The following is a 9,921-nucleotide window of genomic DNA, read 5'->3' on the forward strand; positions in this document are numbered from 1 at the left end:
TTCACAGGGCAATGTTAATATAAAAGGGGATCAAATTCGAAAAGAAAATGCTGTACAGTCTTTTTTCTAATCTCACCCCCCCCCCCCCGCCCCCCCCCCCCCCACATGGTTACAAGGGCCGATCCAAAGATGTTCAGGGAAGGAGAGAAGGAGATATCCGGCCTTAATCTGAGTGGAATAAACACATAAATAAAACACATAGGAGGAATAAACCCTCCCATCTGTCCACCCCTAAATGCTGACGCATCTAATCGTGGGATTGGAGCTCGCCAATGACAGAAAACAATCACAGGGCGTGTCAACGTTAAAACGTCAAGGGCAACCATCGGCGGTATACACACAGTAGTCCAACGTAAGTGTAGCTACTTTGTGAAGTATTACGCAGAGTATTGAGTATTACATTAGCAGAGGGTCTTTGATTAGAAATAAGATTCATCCATGTTTGGACTCAAAGCAACCGAGCTTGGGAAAAAAAATCCTCCATCCTGCTCTCCTCCACCCATTCGAAATGGTATGGGCTGTGCCGTGAGGGGGAATCATACGCTGTCTTTTTATGGAGGCTTAATTGTGTGGGGAACATCGTTTTTCAACCACAGCCTCACTCTGCCCATCCCCACGAGGTGCTCTTCTTTAAAAGTAATCATTATGTTTTCGAAAAAGGCCTCTGGGCACACTAAAAATGCAACCGCGTGTCCGCCAGCGAACAGCGGCACACTCCAGAGGTATAGCACACGTCAGAACACACCCAGACCAACACGGGATGAACCCAAGGAACCGGGCGAGGGGAAACTTGGAGCGGGCGGAACCGCTTTTTGATCTTGCAGAGTCCCTTGCGATTTATCGATCCTGGAATCTCATCAAGGCCTCTCTTGAAGGAGTAAGTAAAACGCAAACATGCAAAGATCAACTTGTTTTTACGGCTGAGTTTTTTTTTTTTTTTTTTTTCTCGCTCACCGCCCACAGCTCTATTTAAAGATGTGTATCTCTCAGCATTCAATCTGAACGCACTTAAGGAGAACAGAGAAGGCTAGGCAAAAAACACTTTAAAGACTAGCAGGGATGCAGCTAATAGCCTTCTGATCAGACATCTTTTCATCCCTGCCAGATTATCTACAAATTCAATAGCAGGTCTTCAAGCAGGAACAAAAGGGAACATTCTGCGTTAACCAACCCTCCCATTTGTAAAATCAAGGTTCATTAGATTTGTGTCTGTCCCCTATCATAAGTTGAAACGCAGGAACCCGATATAATGACGTAAACATGTTCCCGACTGCCTGGCACTGGTTCAATTGTTCAAAATGTGACTTGAACTCATTCTGAGGATGCCATTGACAATGCCTTGATAAATGGGCAGTCAGGTGGCTGAGCGGTTAGGGAATTGGGCTAGTATTCAGAAGGTTGCTAGTTCGATTCCCGGCCGTGCCAAATGACGTTGTGTCCTTGGGACACAACTTCACCCTACTTGCCTAGGGGGGAATGTCCCTGTACTTACTGTAAGTCGCTCTGGATAAGAGCGTCTGCTAAATGTCTAAATAAATAATAAATAAATGACCTTCACGCCAATTTCCCATAACCAATACCGTGTCTGGAAGTTTTGGATTATATTATACAGACTGTATCAACTCACAGTTAAGCACAAGATGTGTAAGGCATTGTGGGACACGTAGTATAAACTGTGGGAGATTGGAGGGTGGAGTCTCATCTGGAAACAGCCACTAATCCATAAGCCCTACAGTAGTTTAGATATGATAGGATTTAAATTGTGTATGTATATAAATGATAGAAATGATACGGGTGTACTTCCCAGAGCCCAATCAAATATATATTTTAAGGATCTAAATGCTGTATGTAGGTCAGAGAAATGCAAGATGAACCGGGATGAGCGACGAGCAGTTTGACGGGGGGCCTCGGGCTGTGTGGATCTTCCGCCCAACAGGACTAGTTATCACCTGTCAGAGCCTGCTGCATATCACGCGCTGCGACGTGGGCCCTGAGAGAGAGGCACACTCAGCCGACGGTGTTGAGCGTGGCTACGTCAGGGTGGCTGTCTCTCCCCGCCAGCCACGACCCTTCATCACACCAGGGCTGGTTTTTACCTCGCGACCTGTCATCACGGCGAGGTAATATAAACACGCGTTAGCGAAAGGGTTGGGGGGTGGGGTGGGGGGGCCTCCGGGCGAGCTGCGTGGGCGGGGGGGGGGGGGGGGGGGCAACCTCTCTCTTGCTGGGTTGGTTGGTCGAGAGAGACGTCGGCTCGCAGGGCCAACGAGGTTTTCGAGCAGAGGCCATGCTTCCTCTGAAGCTGCGAGGTTTTCTTGAGTCACGAGGGCCTCGATGGCACGGACATGACGATGACGTTGCGTTCGTGGATTATGCACGGGGGACAGGCCGGCATAAATGAGTTTGCGGGTTGTCATGTTACCAAAATGCGTTTGCCACGTACCGTAAGCGGAAGTGTATCTTCCGTCTCCACGCTTGCATCCGCGTGCTTGCATCCGCGTGCTTGCATCCGCATTAGTTACCCATGTTTCATTCATGGGTAACTAAGAGGCCCCATGCTTGGGGTACGGACATAGCTTGTCCACTAGCTACGGACCTGTTCGGCTACAGCAGCAGGAGCTGCCATGCTGATGTACAGTAGCGATAGCATCGCGGCTATTGTTAGCTCCAGCCTGACCCCCCCCCCCCCCCCCCCCCAATCATCATCATCATACACACCCCCGCTGCCTTGTGTTACACTATCCTATCCTCCAAGGTTGTGACGAGAGGCCATCTCTAGCAGGGCCTGTCTCTGTCCCTGGAGGAGGGTGGCAACAGAAATAGCCTGCCTCACCAGGAGGAGGGGGGGGGGGGGGGGGGATTGGTGTGGGGGGGGGGGGGGATTGGACACCTTTCCCAGAACCCAACTGAGAAACCCCTGGAGGGAGGCGCCACTGAGCACAGTGGGGAAAGAGGGGTTGGGGAGGGGGGTGTTGGGGGGGGGGGGGTGTTCGGTGGGTCAGGGCAGCAACAAGACCCAGATAAGAGGATTATAGCGTTATTATCCACCCTTGGGGAGGGGGGGGGCGGGAGGGGGGAAGCTGCTGGGGAGGGGCCCGGGGGAGGGGAGGGAGGTTTTTTGCTCCCCCTCAGGGGGCGGATGAGACAGGGTTTTGAAAGGGCGGGACCCCGTTGTTGTCTCTCGTCTGACGGAGGCCAACTGGCGACATGGTGCGAGGACGCCGGGGTCGAGGCTTTCACGCTACCCCCCCCCCCCCACCACCATCACCCCCCCCCCCCCCACCCCGCTAAATACAGGCTTGTGTGTTCTAACGCCGGCCTGTGAAGGAGGTGCGTGGTGGAGTGGTATGACCCCTGTGTCTGTTACCACCCCTCCGGGGAAAGGAGTAATGGAAGTGCCTTAAAAACCTCTGATGTGCTCGTATACCGATATCGATTGAGAAGCCACCAGAAATCACAGCCCAAGTGAGGTTTCTGTCACTTCTGGAAGGGTCAGATCATCGGACTATTTAGCAGATGCCATTAATGGGCACAGACACACGAAACATCCAAACCTTAGGAGATTAATCAGGAGAGGCAAAAATGCTCAATTTCCTCATGGGCTAACTCCATATCTCTTATCCCTAATCTAACCAATGCAACTGTCAACAGCGGGAGATTGGAGGCTTCACTCCGCTACCATCGAACAGGAAGTTCCAGTCGAGACATCAGAAGTGTTCGATAATTACAGCCATTCAAGCGGGCCGCTCACGTAACAGCCGACGAGCGTTTGCGTGTGAATGGCCGTGTGCTTAGGCGCCCCGCCCTGTGTCTGTATGAGAAGTGTCCCCGCACGCACACGTGAGTGTGAGCGTGTGCGTGCGTACTCTCTGCACACAGCAGCGCCCCTCCCACATGCCTCCACCGCTGTGCCGAGGCAGACCGGGTGGAGAGAGGCTCTTTCACGGCTGAGAGAGGGCAGGAAGTACCTCGCCGGCAGGGTAGCAACAGGCGATGAGAAGGCCAGCCACAGGGGAGATTCCCCAGAGCCACAACGGCAACCGTCGGGCTTAACCTGCCTCGGTTATTCTACCCCCAATTCAATAGACCAGGTTGCGTTCAGAGCCCGCAGCACTTTCCTGCCAAGGAATCAGGTGTGGGGGAAAACTTCAACCCTCTTTTTGTTTTCTCCCCTCCGGCCAAACTTCTCTCTAAAGGAACGGCCTTCGTTTATTCCACGACTCAAAAGGCTCACCGGCTAACGGGAAGTTGGAAGCAGAGTGAGGCAAGATAGTATCCAGAACAGCGGCAGCCAAGGTTATGGAGTGCGGGACTGTAAAAAAATGTATTAGTAGCTTGTGATCGAGGGCTGATGAGAAAGAGCTTTGGTTGAAAACGGAGAATGTGGCAGGTGAGATGTGAGTTCTGGTGGTTCCCACGTCTGGGTCAGTGCCGTCGATCTGCAGCGACCGGAGAGATATTACTGAGAACTGTGTCGAGAAAATGAAATTTCCTGTCTTGCTTTTACAAGACGTGTGACCTTTGCCCTCTGGGTGGCTCTCGTTCCATTAGTACACACACACAGGCATGCACACATACACACAGGCAGACATACACACACACACAAGCACTCACTGTCCAACAGTCAATATATTCTGAAGAATCACCTCCCCTGGGAACTAGTAGGCAATCTGCAGCGGTCTGTGGCCCAGTGCAATGAAAGAGCTTGTGATTGCATTCGACCGTGCCTTAAAAAGATGTCATACATCAAACAGCAACAGATAAAAAACCATCTCGGGCACGTTAATCAGTGTAGTGACTCTCATGGCCACACAACCATTTGTCTCAATATTATGAATAGGGCAGCCGACACTGTCTTTCATTAAAAAGCCCAGATGTAAATAAGTAGATAACAGTGTTGTGGCCACCCTGGCGAATATGCTCCCCCACATTAGAACCCACCGGATCGCCGGGTCCTGCCTGGTTTTTATCATGTTATGTGTAGATCAATGTGACCTTGAGAGACGAGGGTGTTTGATGCTTCGTGTAAATGTGCGTTTGAGAGGCACATTTATGAGTGTGTGTGTACCCGTGTGTGTGTGTGTGTGTGATGCGGTTGTGTGACGGCGTCCGCACACAACCCCTCTCCTCCCACGCCGCCGGGTGACTGTGTGGGCACCAAGCATTTGCATTCCCGGTCAACCGCGGCTGAGCGTCCCTGCTTTAGCTGACATTTCTGCTCGGATGTGCTCCGTCATCCAATGAGGCGCCTGAAAAAAAGCTAAATCACGATGACGCTGACCCTTCTCCTGACCTTTGCTACCCCCGTAACTGCCTCACGATCAATTTAGGAACACGGAGCACGATCACCACTTCAACGATCACCACAGATACAAGCGGAAAGATCAATAAAGGAACAAGCAATTTCACCTCACACACTCCCCGAAATGCTAAAAGCCACTCGAGAGCCACTTTGACGGGCCTGTGGCTACTTAGATAACAGCTCAGATCCTATCCTAAGGCTGGAGAGGTATTTTGTTTTCGTGCGTGCTGAACATTTCCATTTTGCCAATGCGTCGAAAACCCACTAAAGGCCGTGCGTGTTGAGATTGGCGTTTGTTATTAGCCTGTAGCTCTAGCAGCTGCTAGCTCAGTGCTCGTGGTTGTGTTTGTTTGTTCCATGTGACCAGACATTACACTTAGTCCATGGAGAACACAAGGTCGTGTGCAGCGCTTGTACGGTGGCTTGTCCAGTCTTTGTTCAGCGAAACGGCCCGAGGCATAAACATGCATAACATGCCATGACATATCAAGACCACCATCTGTTAAAATGCCCTCTACTGTATACCTAAGCGATGAGGTCAGTGCACAGTATGACTGCTATCAGTCAGGTCAATATAGACTCCCAAGGCCTCACCCTAACGCGAGATCTCAACCCATTCTCCTGGCCACAAGAACAAAAAAGTGTACCGCAAAGAGACAAGCGCATGAGCGGTGACGTCACGAACGGCCAACCCGCGCACAAAGAAACGGACACGCTCTTCCATTCCGTCGTTCCCAAAGGCACCACGTCCTTGGGAGATTCCTCGAGGCCCCTGCCGAATTCCCCCTCTCCAGCTCATCAAAGCACTGGAGAAGGCTTCCTTCTAATTGCTCGCCAACTGGCACCGCAGAGAAAAGCCTGCTGTCTTCCACCCAAGGTTGCCTGAATGACAGGAAAGAGCCTCTGAAAAGCTGGGGGAAGGAATGACAAGAGAGAAGAGGTGGAGAGGAAGGTGAGGACTCTCTCCTTCAGAAGTGTACTCCTTTCTTCTCGCGCGCTTACCTCCCCCCTTGCTCGTCCTTCCGGCACTCTCTCCGCGTCTCCCTCCGCCGTCGCTCTGCTCACCCTCTCGCTCAGTCAATCATTCATTGGGTCGCTCGCTCGCCTCCTCCATCTCCATCGCTCTACCTCTCCCTAATAGTCGGCTTCTTTCCCTTTGCTCCCTGACCCTCTCCCTACCTCTCTCGCTCTCGCCGTGTTCGCTCGCTGCCCCGTCGGAGAACAGAGGGAGCTAATGCTGTCTCTGAATTATTAATCATCCGACAACAAGGAGTCGGAGGAGGGAGGAACTATCTGACGGAAGGTCAACTCTGGGGCTCGGCGCACCAGAAACCAAACCCCGGCCTCGCTTTGCTCCCCTCCTCTCCCCTCCTCTCCCCTCCTCTCCTCTCCTCTCCCCTCGCTGGCACAGAACACAGCACGCAGAGAGCCCTCGGGCACCGAACTGCAACGAAATATGTGCTTATCAGCCAAGTCGAACGCCCACTGCGATCCGCAACGCGAAGAGGGGGAGAGGAGGAGCCGGGACTGTCTAATAGGACAGCGTCCTGTCGTTTTTATTGCAGTTAGCTGCAGGTCACACGGGGAACTGCCATTCCGGAAGTGAGTGAGAGAGAGAGAGGGGGAGAGAGAGAGAGAGAGAGAGAGAGAGGGGGAGAGAGAGAGAGAGAGAGAGAGAGAGAGAGAGAGAGAGAGAGAGAGAGAGAGAGAGAGAGAGAGAGAGAGAGAGAGAGAGAGAGAGAGAGAGAGAGAGAGAGAGAGAGAGAGAGAGAGAGAGAGAGAGAGAGAGAGAGAGAGAGAGGGAGAGGGGGAGAGAGAGAGAGAGCGCGAGCTGTCAGGGATGTTAGTTTTTAAGCACCTTGAGGATTATTCACGACGTGTTCTTTTTCGGAAATGGTGAAAACAAGCCACAATGAGAAGCTTTCTCGCTCTCGTAAGTCATTTCCATAGCAGGAGTTGAACCCGTCTCTAGGCCACGCCAAACTGAAAGTAGGGCAGACCATTAGTGATCACAGCTAAGGTAAACTCTGCGCTTTCTCCCGGGGCTGAACCTAAACACAACCCAGCCATCGTGGCCCCCTCGGCGCTCTCCCAGGGTACAGCCTGTGATTAAAGACCGACTGGGCACGGGCGGAGGGGGGAGTTCCATCTAACCCCTTCACCCTTCCATCACTCCCACCGCGGGCGACACACATCCATCATGATCAAGCAGAGATGGGAGACAAGGGGGGGGGGGGGTGGTGGGGGTCGAAAACACTCAATGCCAGACACGCATTAGGGACATAAAACCAACCTCTTTAAAGGGGGTATCTGTGGTGGTGATGGAGGGGGGGGAGGGTATGTGTAGCCCAGAGTTAGGAGACTTAATAAGGATGGGGGGGGGGGGTAGGTGGGGTTCCCATGGGAACGGGGGCTTGTCAATACACTCTCCTGTATCCCAGGGCAGCTCGAGACCAGCCATCCATCAGGCCTCAAAACACACCATGAGGCTGGGAGACCAAGCTGGATGATTAATGCTGCATGCGCATGGGTAGTCTTTGTCTTGAACATGTGCACGCACACACACACACACACCTAGATACCACACGCTATGAACTGGACTGGAGGCTAGCTGTGGCGAAGAAAATTGGCTGGCCTCCACCTCTTTCTTAGCTCACCTCTGGAACTGAAGGATATTGACAAATGAGAAACGACAGCAACACTTTGTCTACGCTTCAACTATAAAAGGCTTTGATCAGTTTCCAAGCAGTGTCGGTTGTGGGGAATGGTATGGAATCCTGTATATCTGTGTTACACTCACAGTCACAACCAAATAACAGCCCCACTTAACTATTGTGAGGAACTATAAAGCCATATTGTGAGGAACTATAAACCCAATCTGGCAGTTTTATGACAAAGTAAAATGATCAGCAGGAAATCATTAAGAAGCTTCAATATAGAACTCATAACTCACAAGACTCACACACTACAGAACCTAAGTAAGGTCTATAATCTTCTTTTTTTTTACCACATAACTGTCTAAAGCAATAACCTAACTTGATTGCCAATCATCCTGCCACTCGTCATACCGAAACATTATTTCAGCAGTCAAGCTGTGCACAGGCAACAGCTTCTTGGACAGGCCCCTAATGTTTTGCATGATTACTTCTTACCTAACGTTTACAATGGTGACTGTAGATTCGGCAAGACCATTAAAGGCCACTGAACCATGCCTTTGATCCTGAAAAACACCCCCACACACACACACATAATAGAAGTCTCCTCTGGCACAATTCCGTCTATCAATCTACCTTTAATTACAAATTTCAGAGGCACATTAGAAGGGTGCGTGCAGTCCAGTGCTTCATCATTCACTCAGCGAAGGGGTTCGTCATTTCCAGAAGCAGTTTCTGGGGGTTTATTTCCGCCCCCACCACCAATAAGGAAGTCAATAGGCTTTTTCTTAGAGGAGGGGCATTCATACAACCACAAATCAATGAGGCCAGCGTGGTGGATGTCTAAAAGGCACCGCTGGCAGATATAGACAGGTTAGATGAGGCTCCGGCTGCAGATGGGGTCATGTCGTAATGTAGAGGCACTCACTCTGGACAATGCCGCGAAGGATTATTATCGACTAATGTACGGGGGAGGATTATGAACCGTATAGGGGGAAGGAGACATCCATAATCTGGTGTCATGTGATTCCCTTCTTTATTGGGGGAGGATGAAGTACCATCATCTAACCTGGGAGAATACAGATCTATTTTGGTGTCTGCCTCACTTCGAATTCCCCTCCTGACCTTGAGTAGTCAGAAGTATGCTAACGATATCAAAGAATTCTGTATTCAGTCGCCAGATGCTTTTCGCCAGGCATGAGCGCAGATTTGATGACGTTGCACCGTAGTGTGGGGGGTAACAACCTATCACATACAGTTAAGATCTGTCATACCCCCCCCCTCCTCGCCGCCCAGGTCAGGAGGGAGGGAGGGAGGGAGGGAGGAGGAGGCAGAGTCTGGGCCCGGCGTCCATGTCTGTTAGGGGCTGAGGCCCCCCCGTCCCCCGGGCCCTGGGGGGGCCCGCGTTGGCCCCGCGCCGACGGCCCCCACGCTCAGCCTGATGCAGGGTACCAAGGGGGCATGCATGAAATCCTGTCGCAACAAGGGTAATGATGTCAGAGCCACTTTATCTCACCGTGGAGGGATGGGGGTGGGGGGGCGGGGGGGGCGGTTCTGGAGTGTGTGCTTCTGTGTGTGGGGGGGGGGTCTAGCCGAACCGCAAGTCGGCTCTGACCTTGGGTGGGGGATGGTTACGGGCATGTGTGTGTGTGTGTATGCGTATGATGGGTGTGTTGATAATCAGAGTGCGCTTAGGAAGGAATGCTGCTCCATATTCCTTTCTTAGCACCCATTTCTCTGTAGCTGTGGTCCTTTCTCTCTCTCCCTCCCTCCCTCCCTCTCTCTCCGTTTCTCTCTCTCTATGCATACATTGTTATCTTACAGACTCATCATCCATTATCATTGACATCATCCACTTCTATCTCTCCCGACTCCCATTCTGCTCCTGAGAACCTCTCTCTCCCTCTCCCTCCCTCCCTCCATCCCTCCCCCCCCTCTCTCTCTCTCTCTGGCCTATCTCTACCC

Source organism: Osmerus eperlanus, chromosome 24 (assembly GCF_963692335.1).
Source record: "Osmerus eperlanus chromosome 24, fOsmEpe2.1, whole genome shotgun sequence".
Lineage (NCBI taxonomy): Eukaryota > Metazoa > Chordata > Actinopteri > Osmeriformes > Osmeridae > Osmerus > Osmerus eperlanus.